Below are 19,525 nucleotides of genomic sequence, written 5' to 3'. Positions count from 1 at the left end.
TTTTTTTGTTATTAATCGAAATTTAACGATTTTTTTGCAAAAAAATGACATTTCTCACTTTCAGTTGTAAAATTTTGCAAAAAAAAACGACATCCATATATAAATTTTTCTCAAAATTTATTGTTCTACATGTCTTTGATTAAAAAAAAATGTTTGGGTAAAAAAAAAAAAATGGTTTGGGTAAAAGTTATAGCGTTTACAAACTATGGTACAAAAATGTGAATTTCCGTTTTTTTGAAGCAGCTCTGACTTTCTGAGCACCTGTCATTTTTCCTGAGGTTCTACAATGGCCAGACAGTACAAACACCCCACAAATGACCCCATTTCGGAAAGTAGACACCCTAAGGTATTCGCTGATGGGCATAGTGAGTTCATAGAACTTTTTATTTTTTGTCACTAATTAGCGGAAAATTATGATTTTTTATTATTTTTTTTTTCTTACAAAGTCTCATATTCCACTAACTTGTGACAAAAAATAAAAACTTCCATGAACTCACTATGCCCATCACGAAATACCTTGGGGTGTCTTCTTTCCAAAATGGGGTCACTTGTGGGGTAATTATACTGCCCTGGCATTTTAGGGGCCCAAATGCGTGCAAAGTAGTTTGAAATCAAAATCTGTAAAAAATGGCCGGTGAAATCCGAAAGGTGCTCTTTGGAATGTGGGCCCCTTTGCCCACCTAGGCTGCAAAAAAGTGTCACACATGTGGTAATTCCGTACTCAGGAGAAGTTGGGCAATGTGTTTTGGGGTGTCATTTTACATATACCCATGCTGGGTGAGAGAAATATCTTGGCAAAAGACAACTTTTCCCATTTTTTTATACAAAGTTGTCTTTTGCCAAGATATTTCTCTCACCCAGCATGGGTATATGTAAAATGACACCCCAAAACACATTGCCCAACTTCTCCTGAGTACGGCGATACTACATGTGTGACACGTTTTTGCAGCCTAGGTGGGCAAAGGGGCCCACATTCCAAAGAGCACCTTTAGGATTTCACCGGACATTTTTTACAGATTCTGATTTCAAACTACTTACCACACATTTGGGCCCCTAGAATGCCAAGGCAGTTTAACTACCCCACAAGTGACCCCATTTTGGAAAGAAGACACCCCAAGGTATTCCGTGAGGGGCATGGCGAGTTCCTAGAATTTTTTATTTTTTGTCACAAGTTAGCGGAAAATGATGATTATTATTTTTTTCTTACAAAGTCTCATATTCCACTAACTTGTGACAAAAAATAAAAAATTCTAGGAACTCGCCATGCCCCTCACGGAATACCTTGGGGTGTCTTCTTTCCAAAATGGGGTCACTTGTGGGATAGTTATACTGCCCTGGCATTCTAGGGGCCCCCCTAATGTGTGGTAAGTAGGTAAATGACCTGTGAAATCCTAAAGGTGCTCTTTGGAATGTGGGCCCCTTTGCCCACCTAGGCTGCAAAAAAGTGTCACACATGTGGTATCGCAGTATTCAGGAGAAGTTGGGCAATGTGTTTTGGGGTGTCTTTTTACATATACTCATGCTGGGTGAGAGAAATATCTCGGCAAAAGACAACTTTTCCCATTTTTTATACAAAGTTGGAATTTGACCAAGATATTTATCTCACCCAGCATGGGTATATGTAAAATGACACCCCAAAACACATTGCCCAACTTCTCCTGAGTACGGAGATACCACATGTGTGACACTTTTTTGCAGCCTAGATGTGCAAAGGGGCCCACATTCCTTTTATGAGGGCATTTTTAGACATTTGGATCCCAGACTTCTTCTCACGCTTTAGGGCCCCTAAAATGCCAGGGCAGTATAAATACCCCACATGTGACCCCATTTTGGAAAGAAGACACCCCAAGGTATTCAATGAGGGGCATGGCGAGTTCATAGAATTTTTTTTTTTTTTGGCACAAGTTAGCAGAAATTTTTTTTTTATTTTTTTTTCTCACAAAGTCTCCCTTTCCGCTAACTTGGGACAAAAATTTCAATCTTTCATGGACTCAATATGCCCCTCACGGAATACCTGGGGGTGTCTTCTTTCCGAAATGGGGTCACATGTGGGGTATTTATACTGCCCTGGCATTCTAGGGGCCCTAAAGCGTGAGAAGAAGTCTGGAATATAAATGTCTAAAAAATTTGACGCATTTGGATTCCGTGAGGGGTATGGTGAGTTCATGTGAGATTTTATTTTTTGACACAAGTTAGTGGAATATGAGACTTTGTAAGAAAAAAAAAATATATTTCCGCTAACTTGGGCCAAAAAAATGTCTGAATGGAGCCTTACAGAGGGGTGATCAATGACAGGGGGGTGATCAGGGAGTCTATATGGGGTGATCACCCCCCTGTCATTGATCACCCCCCTATAAGGCTCCATTCAGATGTCCGTATGTGTTTTGCGGATCCGATCCATGTATCCGTGGATCCGTAAAAAACATACGGACATCTGAATGCAGCCTTACAGGGGAGTAATCAATGACAGGGGGGTGATCAGGGAGTCTATATGGGGTGATCACCCCCCTGTCATTGATCACCCCCCTATAAGGCTCTATTCAGATGCCCGTATGTGTTTTGCGGATCCGATCCATGTATCCGTGGATCCGTAAAAAACATACGGACATCTGAATGGAGCCTTACAGGGAGGTGATCAATGACAGGGGGGTGATCAATGACAGGGGGGTGATCAGGGAGTCTATATGGGGTGATCACCCCTCTGTCATTGATCACCCCCCTATAAGGCTCCATTCAGATGTCCGTATGTGTTTTGCGGATCCAATCCATGTATCCGTGGATCCGTAAAAAACATACGGACATCTGAATGGAGCCTTACAGGGGGGTGATCAATGACAGGGGGGTGATCAGGGAGTCTATATGGGGTGATCACCCCCCTGTAAGGCTCCATTCAGACGTCTGTATGTGTTTTGCGGATCCGATCCATGTATCCGTGGATCCGTAAAAAACATACGGACATCTGAATGCAGCCTTACAGGGGGGTGATAAATGACAGGGGGGTGATCAATGACAGGGGGGTGATCAGGGAGTCTATATGGGGTGATCACCCCCCTGTCATTGATCACCCCCCTATAAGGCTCCATTCAGATGTCCGTATGTGTTTTGCGGATCCGATCCATGTATCCGTGGATCCGTAAAAAACATACGGACATCTGAATGCAGCCTTACAGGGGAGTGATCAATGACAGGGGGGTGATCAGGGAGTCTATATGGGGTGATCACCCCCCTGTCATTGATCACCCCCCTATAAGGCTCTATTCAGATGCCCGTATGTGTTTTGCGGATCCGATCCATGTATCCGTGGATCCGTAAAAAACATACGGACATCTGAATGGAGCCTTACAGGGAGGTGATCAATGACAGGGGGGTGATCAATGACAGGGGGGTGATCAGGGAGTCTATATGGGGTGATCACCCCTCTGTCATTGATCACCCCCCTATAAGGCTCCATTCAGATGTCCGTATGTGTTTTGCGGATCCAATCCATGTATCCGTGGATCCGTAAAAAACATACGGACATCTGAATGGAGCCTTACAGGGGGGTGATCAATGACAGGGGGGTGATCAGGGAGTCTATATGGGGTGATCACCCCCCTGTAAGGCTCCATTCAGACGTCTGTATGTGTTTTGCGGATCCGATCCATGTATCCGTGGATCCGTAAAAAACATACGGACATCTGAATGCAGCCTTACAGAGGGGTGATAAATGACAGGGGGGTGATCAATGACAGGGGGGTGATCAGGGAGTCTATATGGGGTGATCACCCCCCTGTCATTGATCACCCCCCTATAAGGCTCCATTCAGATGTCCGTATGTGTTTTGCGGATCCGATCCATGTATCCGTGGATCCGTAAAAAACATACGGACATCTGAATGGAGCCTTACAGGGGGGTGATCAATGACAGGGGGGTGATCAGGGAGTCTATATGGGGTGATCACCCCCCTGTAAGGCTCCATTCAGACGTCTGTATGTGTTTTGCGGATCCGATCCATGTATCCGTGGATCCGTAAAAAACATACGGACATCTGAATGGAGCCTTACAGGGGGGTGATCAATGACAGGGGGGTGATCAGGGAGTCTATATGGGGTGATCACCCCCCTGTAAGGCTCCATTCAGACGTCTGTATGTGTTTTGCGGATCCGATCCATGTATCCGTGGATCCGTAAAAAACATACGGACATCTGAATGCAGCCTTACAGGGGGGTGATAAATGACAGGGGGGTGATCAATGACAGGGGGGTGATCAGGGAGTCTATATGGGGTGATCACCCCCCTGTCATTGATCACCCCCCTATAAGGCTCCATTCAGATGTCCGTATGTGTTTTGCGGATCCGATCCATGTATCCGTGGATCCGTAAAAAACATACGGACATCTGAATGGAGCCTTACAGGGGGGTGATCAATGACAGGGGGGTGATCAGGGAGTCTATTTGGGGTGATCACCCCCCTGTAAGGCTCCATTCAGACGTCTGTATGTGTTTTGCGGATCCGATCCATGTATCCGTGGATCCGTAAAAAACATATGGACATCTGAATGCAGCCTTACAGGGGGGTGATAAATGACAGGGGGGTGATCAGGGAGTCTATATGGGGTGATCACCCCCGTCATTGATCACCCCCCTATAAGGCTCCATTCAGATGTCTGTATGTGTTTTGCGGATCCGATCCATGTATCAGTGGATCCGTAAAAATCATACGGACGTCTGAATGGAGCTTTACAAGGGGGTGATCAATGACAGGGGGGTGATCAATGACAGGGGGGTGATCAGGGAGTCTATATGGGGTGATCAGGGGTGATCAGGGGTTAATAAGTGACAGGGGGGGGTGTAGTGTAGTGGTGTTTGGTGCTACTTATTACTGGGCTACCTGTGTCCTCTGGTGGTCGATCCAAACAAAGGGGACCACCAGAGGACCAGGTAGCAGGTATATTAGACGCTGTTATCAAAACAGCGTCTAATATACCTGTTAGGGGTTAAAAAAATTGCATCTCCAGCCTGCCAGCGAACGATTGCCGCTGGCAGGCTGGAGATCCACTCGCTTACCTTCCGATCCTGTGAACGCGCGCGCCTGTGTGCGCGCGTTCACAGGAAATCTCGCGTCTCGCGAGATGACGCATATATGCGTGACTGTGCGCAGGGCTGCCACCTCCGGAACGCGATCCTGCGTTAGGCGGTCCGGAGGCGGTTTAAGGGGCGGTCACTGTTGAAGGGGCGGTCACTGTGAAAGTCACTGTTAAAGGGGCGGTCACTGTAAAAGTCACTTTTAAAGGGGCAGTCACTGTGAAAGTCTCTGTTAAAGGGGCTGTCACTGTGAAAGTCACTGTTAAAGGGGCGGTCACTGTGAAAGTCACTGTTGAAGGGGCGGTCACTGTGAAAGTCACTGTTAAAGAGGCGGTCACTTTGAAAGTCACTGTTAAAGGGGCGGCCACTGTTAAAGGGGGGGTGACTGTGAAAGTCACTGTTAAAGGGGCAGTCACTGTGAAAGTCACTGTTAAAGGGGCAGACACTGTGGAGGTAATTTTTAAGGGTCGGGTACTGTAGAGGTCACTGTTATGGGGGAAACTGTCGATATATTTTTTTTTTACAACACACGGAAACATAAAATGAAATAGATGAAATATACCCGTGCGAAGCCGGGTCCTTCTGCTAGTATATTAAATTAAGTAAACTCTTAACTTATTAAATAAATAATAACAAATTAATTTATTATTTAATTATTTATTATTTGTATAATGGTAGTATATGGCCGCAGTGCTAACATGTTACCAGTATAATTAACCACCTCAGCCCCCATAGCTTAAACACCCTGAAAGACCAGGCCACTTTTTACACTTCTGACCTACACTACTTTCACCGTTTATTGCTCGGTCATGCAACTTACCACCCAAATGAATTTTACCTCCTTTTCTTCTCACTAATAGAGCTTTCATTTGGTGGTATTTCATTGCTGCTGACATTTTTACTTTTTTTGTTATTAATCGAAATTTAACGATTTTTTTGCAAAAAAATGACATTTTTCACTTTCAGTTGTAAAATTTTGCAAAAAAAACGAGATCCATATATAAATTTTGCTCTAAATTTATTGTTCTACATGTCTTTGATAAAAAAAAATGTTTGGGTAAAAAAAAAATGGTTTGGGTAAAAGTTATAGCGTTTACAAACTATGGTACAAAAATGTGAATTTCCGCTTTTTGAAGCAGATATTTCTCTCACGCAGCATGGGTATATGTAAAATGACACCCCAAAACACATTCCCCAACTTCTCCTGAATACGGAGATACCACATGTGTGACACTTTTTTGCAGCTTAGGTGGGCAAAGGGGCCCACATTCCAAAGAGCACCTTTCGGATTTCACCAGCCATTTTTTACAGAATTTGATTTCAAACTCCTTACCACACATTTGGGCCCCTAGAATGCCAGGGCAGTATAACTACCCCACAAGTGACCCCATTTTGGAAAGAAGACACCCCAAGGTATTCGCTGATGGGCATAGTGAGTTCATGGAAGTTTTTATTTTTTGTCACAAGTTAGTGGAATATGAGACTTTGTAAGAAAAAAATAAATAAAAATAAATCATCATTTTCCACTAACTTGTGACAAAAAATAAAAAATTCTAGGAACTCGCCATGCCCCTCGGCGAATACCTTGGGGTGTCTTCTTTCCAAAATGGGGTCACTTGTGGGGTAGTTATACTGCCCTGGATTTCTAGGGGCCCAAATGTGTGGTAAGGAGTTTGAAATCAAATTCTGTAAAAAATGGCCGGTGAAATCCGAAAGGTGCCCTTTGGAATGTGGGCCCCTTTGCCCACCTAGGCTGCAAAAAAGTGTCACACATCTGGTATCTCCGTATTCAGGAGAAGTTGGGGAATGTGTTTTGGGGTGTCATTTTACATATACCCATGCTGGGTGAGAGAAATATCTTGGCAAAAGACAGCTTTTCCCATTTTTTTATACAAAGTTGTCTTTTGCCAAGATATTTCTCTCACCCAGCATGGGTATATGTAAAATGACACCCCAAAACACATTTCCCAACTTCTCCTGAATACGGAGATACCACATGTGTGACACTTTTTTGCAGCCTAGATGGGCAAAAGGGCCCAAATTCCTTTTAGGAGGGCATTTTTAGACATTTGGATACCAGACTTCTTCTCACGCTTTGGGGCCCCTAAAATTCCAGGGCAGTGTAAATACCCCACATGTGACCCCATTTTGGAAAGAAGACACCCCAAGGTATTCAATGAGGGGCATGGTGAGTTCATAGAAAAAAAAAATTTGGGGCACAAGTTAGCGGAAATTTATTTTTTAGATTTTTTTCTCACAAAGTCTCCCTTTCCGCTAACTTGGGACAAAAATGTCAATCTTTTATGGACTCAATAAGCCCCTCAGCAAATACCTTGGGGTGTCTTCTTTCCAAAATGGGGTCATTTGTGGGGTGTACTGCCCTGGCATTTGAGGGTCTCCGCAATCATTACATGTATGGCCAGCATTAGGAGTTTCTGCTATTCTCCTTATATTGAGCATACGGGTAATGAGATTTTTTTTTTCCGTTCAGCCTCTGGGCTGAAAGAATAAAATGAACGGCACAGATTTCTTCATTCGCATCGATCAATGTGGATGAAAAAATCTCTGCCAAAAAAAGAAAAAGGAGGGGAAAGGCGTCTGCCAGGACATAGGAGCTCCGCCCAACATCCATACCCACTTAGCTCGTATGCCCTGGCAAACCAGATTTCTCCATTCACATGAATCGATGTGGATGAATAAATCCTTGCCGGGATTTTTTTTTTTATATATACAAAGTGTTTGCCAAAGTATATGAACACCGCCACCTCCTCAGCTCATATGCCTCGGCAAACGTATCTTTTACTGCAGAGGAGAAATCTCGTCTTGCAGCGCCGCATACACCGACTTGCGTGTAATCTGACAGCAGCGCAATCAGTGCTGCAGCTAGTCGATCGGTTGGTCCACCTGGAAGGTAAAAAAAACAAAACAAAAAAGAAAAGAAAAAACCAGGCCGCAACGCAATAAATTTATTAACTTTTGAACCAAACATATAAACTTTTTTAAACTTTTTTAACTGAACGTTAACTTTTTTACTTACCGGTAATTTTTTTTTTGTTTAGTTTTTTTTACCTTTATAGAACAAACCTCTCCTTCCCCATGGGACAATGTGCAAAGCGCAAATCGCCCAAAGATGTGGCGAAGTACGTTATGCACTTTATCCCAGGTGAAAGGAGAGGTTTGCAGAAGCTGTGAGTAAAAGGGCCCTAATAGCCCTGTGTGCCTGTCCTGTGAGATGCAATCCCTATGCTAGGTGTACCTGTGTGTGGTACTTCCGGAAACACTCTCCAAAGCATAGGGCAGGGTGGTCAGGACAGTCAGGACAGAAATAGCGGGTGTCACGCCTTATTCCACTCCTGCTACAGACACAACATCTTTTTCGGGGTGACGGTTGGGTTGAGGTACCAGGAACGACACTGGGGAAATGTCGCTCGTGTAGACGGCTAACTACACTGGTGGATGGGGCCACGGAACCTTCTGGATACAGGAGGTTCTCGATGATCTCTTCCTGGAATTTGAGGAAGGATCCTGTTCTCCCAGCCTTACTGTAGAGAACAAAACTATTGTACAGAGCCAATTGAATTAAATATACAGACACCTTCTTATACCAGCGTCTGGTGCGTCGGGAAACTAAATACGGAGACAACATCTGGTGATTGAAGTCCACCCCTCCCATGAGCAAATTATAGTCGTGGACTGAGAGGGGCTTTTCAATGACACGGGTTGCTCGCTCAATTTGTATTGTCGTGTCTGCGTGAATGGAGGAGAGCATGTAAACGTCACGCTTGTCTCTCCATTTCACCGCGAGCAGTTCTTCGTTACACAAGGCAGCCCTCTCCCCCCTTGCAAGACGGGTGGTAACGAGCCGTTGGGGGAAGCCCACGCGACTAGTTCGCGCGGTGCCACAGGCGCAAATCCGTTCTAGAAACAAATGCCTAAAGAGGGCCACACTTGTGTAGAAATTGTCCACATAAAGATGGTACCCCTTGCCAAATAAGGGTGACACCAAGTCCCAGACTGTCTTCCCACTGCTCCCCAGGTAGTCAGGGCAACCGACCGGCTCCAGGGTCTGATCTTTTCCCTCATAGATCCGAAATTTGTGGGTATAGCCTGTGGCCCTTTCACAGAGCTTATACAATTTGACCCCATACCGGGCACGCTTGCTTGGGATGTATTGTTTGAAGCCAAGGCGCCCGGTAAAATGTATTAGGAACTCGTCTACGCAGATGTTTTGCTCGGGGGTATACAAATCTGCAAATTTCTGGTTGAAGTGGTCTATGAGGGGCCGAATTTTGTGGAGCCGGTCAAAAGCTGGGTGGCCTCTGGGACGGGAGGTGGTGTTGTCGCTAAAATGCAGGAAACGGAGGATGGCCTCAAATCGTGCCCTGGACATAGCAGCAGAGAACATGGGCATGTGATGAATCGGGTTCGTGGACCAATATGACCGCAATTCATGCTTTTTAGTTAGACCCATGTTGAGGAGAAGGCCCAGAAAAATTTTAATTTCGGAAACTTGGACTGGTTTCCACCGGAAAGGCTGGGCATAATAGCTTCCCGGGTTGGCGGATATAAATTGTGTGGCATACCGGTTTGTCTCTGCCACGACTAAGTCCAAGAGCTCCGCAGTCAAGAACAGCTCAAAAAATCCCAGGGCCGAACCGATATGAGCCGTCTCAACCCGAACTCCAGACTGGGCGGTGAAAGGGGGAACTACAGGTGCGGCTGAAGTTGGTGACTGCCAATCAGGGTTTGCCAGCACCTCAGGGATTCCAGGGGCTCTACGGGCCTGTCTGTGCGGTGGCTGCGACGGGGTAATTATTGCACATGCCACCGTACCAGCTTCAACTGCCCTTCTGGTGCTCGCCACGTCACCATGTTGTACGGCAGTGCTGGTACTAGGTCCAGGGAGGGCTGCGCTGCTGGTGTATGCCTCACCACGTGATCCGGCAGCGACAGCCCCACTCTGCTGCTCTTGAAGCGGATCCTGCGCAACCTGTGGTCTAGCGACACAGGGCCGGGTACGCCTGGTGCTATCAGGGACCTCAACCTCCTCGTCCGAACTTTGGGTCAGACTGCCACTGCTTTCTACAGGTTCATATTCTGACCCGCTAGATTCATCAGATGAGGGTTCCCACTCCTCATCCGACTGGGTCAGAATCCTGTAGGCCTCTTCAGAAGAATACCCCCTGTTTGACATTTTGGACTACTAAATTTAGGGGTATTCCCTGAGAGTACCCAAGAAAAAAAGCAAACCTGTCTTACAAAGGGGAGGCTAGCGAAGTACCAGAGGCGGCTGCGGTTGATAAAAAATATCAAAACAGATTTTTTTATCGCCGCAGTGCTTGTAAAGTGATTGTGCAGTGATCAAAAAATATATATTTTTTGTCACTGCGGTGGGGCGGGCGTGGGTGAACGCACGTGTGGGCGACCGATCAGGCCTGACCGGGCAAACACTGCGTTTTGGGTGAACTAAAGTGACACTAATACTATTATAGATCTGACCGTGATCAGTTTTGATCACTTACAGATACTATAAAAGTACAAATGCTGATTAGCGATACGCTAATCAGCGAATAAGTGACTGCGGTGCGGTGGGCTGGGCGCTAACTGGCTCTAAACTACCTAACCAAGGGACCTAAACTATCCTAAAACCTAACAGCCAATACTAGTGAAAATAAAAAGTGACAGTTTACACTGATCACTTTTTGTCTTTCACTAGTGATTGACAGGGGTGATCAAAGGGTTAATTGGAGTGCAGGGGGGTGATCTGGGGCTAAAGTGTGGTGTTGGTGGGTACTCACAGTGATCTCTGCTCCTCTGCTGGATCCAACCGACGAAAAGGACCAGCAGAGGAGCAGACAAGCCATATAACAGATCATATTTACTAATATGATCTGTTATACGGCTTGTGATTCGTTTTTTTGAAAATCGCCAGCCTGCCAGCCAATGATCGTTGCTGGCAGGCTGGTGTAGAAATTGTTCTTTAACTTTTGCCGGCCCGCGATGCGCATGCGCGGGCCGGCTTTGAGCGAAATCTCGCGTCTCGCGAGATGACGCGTATATGCGTGACTCCGGAACGCGATCCTGCGTTAGGCGGTCCGGAGGCGGTTAAAACCAATAAAACAGAATCAATTAAAACTGAAACAACCTTTTAAATAGAGCAACTTAACCCCATTCGATAGCAACGCGACATGAATAATTTATAAGGGGGGGGAGGGATTTCAGATGTGTGCTACTTACGTCAATGCGCCAGTAACGGATTTTACTTTCTTTTAAAGGTGTCATCTGTTGAAGCCGTTAGATCGACCTCCAATCAAGATGTTCGACACGGTCTCCTGTCTTTCCAGAAGTTTCTTGGAATATACCACAGTCACCTTTATAAAGGTAAGATATATTTTACTGTGTATATTTATGTGCCATGACACCATGGCTCCCGTTTTGTATACACAATTTGGTTCTCTCCATTATCCTTGTAAAAGCATTAGTGCCCCCCAGTAATAGTAATGCCCACAGTAGTGCCCCCCAGTAATAGTAATGCCCACAGTAGTACCCCCCAGAATTACTAATGAGGGGAGGGGTTGGAGTTAAAGGCTGTTCTAATGAGCACCCCACAATGGAAGCGCTCATTAGTAACATTCCGTATAGAAAAATACTGGCAATTATTATTATAAAAAATGACCAGCAGGGGCACTAAATGACCTTCTTGGCCGGTGAGATGCTAATGATACTGATGACTTATCCAGACTTTAAAAACCCCTTTAAGCACCTTTACTAAAAAGTTTCTGTACTTTTGTATATAGGTTTCATCTAAAGCTAGGAGAGGGAGACATATTTTAAACACAAAATACGTTTTTTGTTCTTGCTACTATAGTGACGTCATGCATTACGCATATTATGCAGGAGGAATTACAAGATATTTAGGAGATAAATAATATTGGGGGGATTTATCAAATTGGTGTAAAGGAAAACTGGCTTAGTTGCCCATAGCAACCAATGAAATTCCACCTTTTATTTTCCAAAGGAGCTCTGAAAAATGAAAGGTGGAATCTGATTGGTTGCTATGGGCAACTAAGCTAGTTTTCCTTTACTTCAGTTTTGACAAATCTCCCCTTAGGTTCTGAACAAACTTCCTTAAAGAGGTTGTCTAGGATTATAAAAGTGAAGGCCTGTCTTCAGGATAGGTTGGTCATCACTATCGGACATGTGGATCCATGTGAGGTACAGGGCTAGTTGTAGGCATGTACTATAGAATGTCTGATTTTCATTTTTTACATTAATCATGGGATAACCCCTTTAAGGAGATATAAAATCGGGAGTGATTGGTCTAATGTAATACTAATTTTATCATTTTATTACAGTCCATGATTGTGCTCCAGCATAATGTCTACATAACAACTTTTTTTTTTTTTAATCTTATACTTTATTTTATTTTTTTATTTTTTATAAAAAATCCAATGCAGCATTCCAAAAGGTGAATTTTCGCTCTGACCCAAAACATCTTCAGTTATGAAAGGATTAATCTGGTAATCGTTGTGCCCTGAATGTGCCCTGGGCATCCTTAGGTGACAGATTGTGTCTGTGCTATAGGCTTATCTTCTGAACAGCAGGAATGGTTTAGATTTACATTGTGAGAATGACAGATGAAAAATGTTGAATATTACTGTACAGAAATGCAGCAAATACAATTTCAGACACATTAAATTATAATGTTTACTTTAAAGGGGGTTTTTCATTTTGCATCAACATCTTTTAAAATATTCAGTTGTAAAGGAGACTGTAATTTTGTAATTTATTCCTTTTATCTATATTACACATTATCACATGACCATGTCCATGCAGCTTTTTCTTATTTCCTGTGATGTTGTGTCCATGGGCGGGGCAGTGATAGGGGAGTGTTTATGTAACTAAGTGGGAGGAGCTATAAACTAGCTGGGCGTTGTTAGGGGCGGTGCTGGAGCTGTGGCAGAGGAAGGAGAAGTGCATCATGGGTTCGGTTGGATACAGCAACAGGAAGTGCTACCTACAAGATGGAAAGAAACCAGAGTGATTGGTTTACATGGTGAAAATAGGTCAGGTGGGTCCAAACTGAAAAAAACAAAGCATGAGGAAGATGTACATGAAGTAATTAACTACATAAGCATATCTTTTAAAGGCCATTGTAATCCAGGAAGACCTCTTTAAAACCTTCCTCCAGGGACGTAACTACCATAGGGGCAGACCATGCAACTGCTATGGTGCCTAGGGCAAGAGGGGGCCCTGTCTTAGTTGGGATTATCTCCTCTTCTACTGGGGGTGAAAACTAGGTCAGAACTCCACCCTCTAAAGGAACAACTTTTAGCAATTGAGGCAGTGAAAAATGGCCCAAGGGTCATCGAAAAGGGTTTAGGCAGAAACCCTTCTGTCCTGTGTGGGGGCCTGGTTTGATCCTTGCTAAGGGGCCCTTACTTTTCTATGTACGCCATTGCCTGCCTCCACCCAGAACATGATGATTCACTTGTGCAAACTCCCATATCTATCCCCCCCCCCCTCCATAACACACACTGAAGCATGGGCGTCCGCAGAAATTTTTCCAGGGGGGGGGCATAATTTTATTGACATCCATGCCCTGCTTGTTTCTGAGAATGTAATGAAGGGGAGGGGCATATTCATTATCACAAAGTATAATAACGCATGAGCTGTGCAGTGGTGGATCCAGAGCCTGGTCTCGGGAGGGGCACTTCCAGATTATTTTCTGTCCGCCGCCACAAAACAATAGTGCTTATAGAACAGACTACACAGTGTAGCGGTATACTGTATATTGTGTGGCACAGTGTAGGATATATGTGTATAACATAAACATATTTCACATGAAAACTTACAATTACTTGGCTTGGCTCTTGGGGATCTCGGACACCACTTCAACACTTGGCTGGGGGGCTCGGCGGAGCTGAGGTTGCCCCAGGATTATGTTAAAAATGGCTTCCAGCGTAGCAAAGAGATCTTCGTCACCGGTAGCCTACGGAAGACCCCGTACTTGGATGTTATTCCGGCGCCCTCGATTATCCAAGTCCTCTAAATGCCATCCCATGCCCCTGAGTACCGCCGTTTGGGCAGAAATGGATTCATGAAGAGTGGAAATATATTGCCTGGTATCGTCATGGGCATTTTCCAGGGAGTCAACCCGGTCCACTACATGTTTAATGTCAGTGCGAACTGCCGCAATTTCAGCTCTGCAGGCTTCCGTAACTTCAGAAATAAGAACCCGAAAGTCCTCTTTTGTAGGAAAACGGTAAAATAGCTCGCCCATGGCTGTGGAGGTTTGGGCAGGGATGGGGGGTCCATAACAGCAAGTGTTGGAGGGCTTGGGGATCTGGCCCAGATGTCAGAAGGGAGAGGAGAGCTGCTGTCCCCCTGGTCCAGCAATGGTGGGGCTGGGAGCTGCTTATTTCGCCAGGGCTCAAGCAGGGGGGTCCCAGGAAGGCTAGATGCAGGGTCCCCTGGGTTAATATCCCATCCCTTAGTAGCCACAGTATCTTTACTTGCAGTCGCCCCCTGAGAAGTGGGTCCAGGAGCCATCATGGCGGGATCCCTCCTTCCAGCAGTAGCAGGCCGAAAGTCTGGGGCGGCCGGTGAGAGCCCCAGGTCAGAGGATCCGCATGTGGACACTGCAGATGGCGATCCGGTTCCCTGAAGAGATCCAGCAGGGGTAAGTAGCACTGTGTCCTTCTCCCTGGGCAGGGCGCGGGAATCCGGCGGGGGGAGGGAGGAATGGCGGGAGGCCCTCTGTGCCTTGGTGCTACGCGGTGGAAGCGCCGGACCCGGAGTGCAATCCCAGCACTGTTCAAGGGTCCTAGTAGGTGAGGGGGATCGGGAAGGGATAGGGGTCTTTTTTGGAGCCACTTTCTTCCCCATATGATCCAGGAGAGATGTGTCGCTGGCCAGTAATTCGCGGTGCAGGCAGGAGCATCTCCTTCAGGCAGCCATCACCGCTAGCGTCCGGACACGCCCCCGCAACCTGCACATTTAGATGTGCTGACTAACCCCCATTTGTTTTCTTGACAGTCATTTCCCTGCCCGCTGCCCACTGATTGGCTGATCCAGGCTGTCTGCAAGCCTGTAAGCCAATCAGGGCAAGCCCTCCACCCAACTTCCTCCCAGGAATATGCAGTAAAATGCCTCACTGTGTCAAATTTCCAGGGTGATGGACCTGGATCCACTCCCCTGATTAGTCCAAGTCTACTTTTGGTTGAGGAACAGTAAAACCTACACGTGAAAGCTACTCAGAGCTAGGCCCAGTTCAGAGAACCTCTGTTCTGAGAACCAAGGAAGCAACTTAGCTACCAGAATATTACAGTGAGAAGGAGATTAGAAGGTCTGAAACCCACAAGGCTGTGCATTGAACTGGAATTTAAGTTCTAGCTCCTTCCTCAGTGGCCATAATTAAGTTCTGGATTTCCTCCTTTGTAACATTTCGAAACTCGTTAAAATAAAATATAAGATACACTGCTATAACCCTCAAATCCCACAATGGAACATCCATATTGGGACTATATCTAATACCTTTTTTGACAGCACTTTATATCTAATATCTATCATCAAGGCAAGAGATTGATACATTGTCCTACAATTAATAGGGGGATAACAATAAGTACATAATGTTTTTATGTTTTTCATTTCTTTATATTATTTTTTATTGTCTTTTACTAATTCAGAAAGGGCCCTTCTGGTACCATTTGTAATTGTTATATTGTATAATAAAATATTTTAACTATATACCGGTAATTGGTTGATACTAATAGTTCAGGTGGAGGTGTGTCTATTAATCAATTTATAATTTCTATTGTACACTAGTTGGCAGTGGGCAGGCTATTTGGTAGAGAACCTTCAATTTATCCATAGTGTAGGAAGGGTGAGCCTCTGAATTATTTTACAAGTATTCAGGAAGATGTCAGTGTCCTCGAAAAATATATATTACAATTGTATATATTACAATATATTCACATGCACATCTAATATAAGAGGTACGCTTTAGACATATTGGCCTATTCTACTGTTGATATGAAAAGTCTATGATGAAACATAAAATTAGTATAAGACAATGGGACCATCTTCAGTAGATTCAGATGGGGGAGACCCGAGGTTGCACTTGTCCATCTGTAATGTTTGTAACAAATAATTTTCATCTGTGTCCTCCAGCAATCTGTATCTGTATGTGTATAGAGCTAGGGTATGGCTGGACCCCCTGTATGGAGATGAGCCCCAAGGAGGTCTTCATCGTTTTGCACAACAATCCACGGTTCTCCAATTTGTCCTCAATTCCCTTTGTAATCAATCAAAAAAAGGAAAATTTCACATTTGCCATTTCATTACCAAATAACGTCAAAATCATTCTGTAGCAAAGACGAGACAGGAGCCGAAGATCATGGGTGTATCTCCAGTGTGGGCTCATTGGGACAGCACTACCCATATGCCATATCTGAACATCATAGATGGGAACTTCTGCTCAAGACCCCTTCTACTAGACGAATCAGAGCGTCCCTGTAACTCTGACTCGAACTGACCTGTATTGTCAATGGATTACATTAACATTACTGCAAAGTATATGACTATGAAACCATATACTCTGCTGCGTCCACTGCTGCAAAAGTATTACAGGGCAACTAGTGTGAGACAACTACCTTAAATGGATACTCCATATAATTTTGGAATTGCATTATCAATAATTGACCAAAAACGTCTATAAAACTCAATTTTAAAGTTTACAAGCAGGAATAATTTGGATAGGAGCGCAGAGCAGTGAGAGGTGATATCTTCCCTCCTGAAACGGTCAGCAGAATAGAGACACCTTTCATGGCCCCTTCATTCCCTACACATTGTAGGCAGAGGGGCTCACATGGGTGCAGGGTCCATAACCCAGTTTTACTCATTCTGCTGTGATATGGTACACATGTATAAAAGTAGAATTTCTTCTCTATTCAGTAGACTTGAAAAGCCAGTAACATCTCAGCAAACATATGCAGAAATTTCAAAAATACGGAGGACCAATCAGATCCAGGCATCTATGGAGGTTGACGCACCAATCACATCGCAGAAGCTACTGAGGACCAATCAGATTCAAGTATATAAGATGATGTCACATGAAGGGAGAACCAATGAAATGAAATAAACTAGCGAGGACCAATAAGATTGCAGAATGTGTGATGATGTCACAGAAGCTAGTGACATCACCGAGTTCTGAGCCTTATAAAACCACTGCCTGACATTATCTCAGCCAGATTTTCTCTGGATATAGAGAGAGACAGATCGGCTTGTGCTTTTGCTTAGCAAATCCTTGCTTTCGCTTAGCGAATAATTGACTTTGCGCCATGGAGATCCGGGGTTTGGCATTCTTGCTTTTCCTCTGGGTCATATGGACGCTATCGGGCCTCTGTGCCCTGATTGCCTTGACTGTCATCCCAGGCCATGTAAAATATCCATACATCAGGTAAGAGGGGACGGGGCGGGATTCCTCTGTAGTATTATTACTGTTATTACCGTATTATCAGTTTATTCCTGGAAAGTTATTACATTATTATTAGTGGATTATTAATAAGCTCCATTTAATAATTGTTAGTATAGAAAACATCACATTTGGGGGTGGGGGAATCTATGAAGACTGAGGTTTCATGCCCCGGCCCTCATCTAATCTGCACTGGAGTGAGATGCACAAGCCTCATAATAAATTAGGAGCATCTCTGACCCCCATGCACAAAAAAAATAATTTTTTTTAAAATTGCACCAACTATTTCAGGTGGAAATTTGCCAGTTTGCAGAGGCCCGCCCCCTCCTGCTAAACCCACCTAAACCACACCCACTTTTTGGAAATGGCTTAAGAGTGCAGAAAGCAACTTTTTGTAGAAAATGTCTCTTTCTTAATAATTTTTTAGAGTTGCAATCTCACTGGTTGCTATGAGCAACGGCTCCATAATATCTTCCCCATTGTTGTTTGTCTTCTATTTGTGTCTGGACATTAGATCATATTATGGAGGATGATTACAATGGAAGGAAATAAAGTCTCCTCTGCTATTAGAAGACATGACGCAATCCTGCTGCCGTTTGTGTCCTAATAACACCCAATATTTTGCTTTCTTTCTCAGTGACACAGGACGAATATTCCCCGAATCGGTGGTCTTTACAGTGGTCTTCTTAATATCTGCCCTTTTTGGTAAGTGGATTTAGAGAGACAACATCATGAGGAGATCAGCGGCTCCAGCGCTCAGTGATGACGTTATCTCCCTAATCACTATTCACTGCTGAGCGGCGGCCATCACTGGAGATTATAATCATCACTGAGTCCTGGAGGTTATCACAAGTGTCTATGGACGTTCCCGGCTGATCCCATGTATTGTCTATTTCAGGAGCTGGCAACGCTTCCATCATGTACCGGTTCATGATCATCCGGTCTGAACAATCAGAGAGGCGACATATCATCTGCCAGAGAATCCTCTATGTCGTTGCATGGATGGGCTGCATTGGGACCATTGTGACCGCCATAGTTTCGGTAGGTTTATATACAGAGGTCTCAGGACTAGTAATACAGAGGGGACATCGCTTGAAGTCAAGAGATGTGTATAAATACAATGACGCGCCTTGGTGACTATTCTTATGTATTACTGCCCCTGTATAATTACACCACCTGCGACCTCTGCTGTTCTGTATTCTCAGATCTTCATGACGTCCATATTGATGACATTTATTCCTCTGCTTTTGTTCTAGATGAGGATCAGTCCTACAGTCCACAGGATCGGCGCAGGACCGGCATTTTTCTTTTGTGCCGTTTACAACCTAGGTCAAGCTGTATGCCTGTACAAGAAATCCTTCAGCAGTCGCCTCCTATGCCACATTAGATTGGCATCAACCTTGGTGCCCATTGTGGGCCTGCTGACCTGTATCCTCTTATAGCTGACTGGTACAGTGCCATGTTGTGTGCTGGATACACTTACACATACGTACTTACCATCATTGCTGCCGTTAGAATTTGGGTCAAGCTACCCACCCCCTTAAATTGTCAGGTCACGCTCACTCATTGGTGGAGTTAAAGTAAGCCCCACCCATTTTTCGTCCCAGGACAACCCAAATTTACAGAGAGATTGTCTCTGAAAATTTGGAAACATTTTGGCAAATTTGGGACTGTTGTCAACTAAGATTATTCGCTTCCTCTAACCCCATTGTAGCACAGATCAGACATCACAGTATAGGAAACACTATAATAATAGAATTAATTCTGTTACTTGTCCTTAACACGTCCTTCCAGTTTCTGTGTGTATAACCATCAGCTTCTTCCAGCTTCTTCCATGTACTGGCCGATGTGAAGAGGTGAGTTCATGCAACTTTTCACCGTCTTGTATAATCTACATCTTTCCCGTGTAACAGTAATATAAAAGCTCCTATCTCACCTCCATCTTCCCATCTCACTCCATATAGAGTCCCTGGTGAGTACCGCCAG

General features: G+C 44.6%; 1 long non-coding RNA gene across 1 annotated transcript; it reads left to right on the top strand.

Moving 5' to 3' along the window:
* The first annotated feature begins 18,196 nt into the window (after nt 1-18,196).
* Nucleotides 18,197-18,910, top strand: LOC121009182. The gene is made up of 3 exons (XR_005780715.1): nt 18,197-18,244; nt 18,438-18,580; nt 18,796-18,910. It is a non-coding gene; the product is annotated as an uncharacterized LOC121009182 (long non-coding RNA).
* The last annotated feature ends 615 nt before the right edge of the window (nt 18,911-19,525 follow it).

Source organism: Bufo bufo, chromosome 8 (genome assembly GCF_905171765.1).
Source record: "Bufo bufo chromosome 8, aBufBuf1.1, whole genome shotgun sequence".
Taxonomy (NCBI): domain Eukaryota; kingdom Metazoa; phylum Chordata; class Amphibia; order Anura; family Bufonidae; genus Bufo; species Bufo bufo.
The sequence above is the reverse complement of the archived record's forward strand: the minus strand, read 5'-3'. Positions and strand labels throughout refer to the sequence as shown.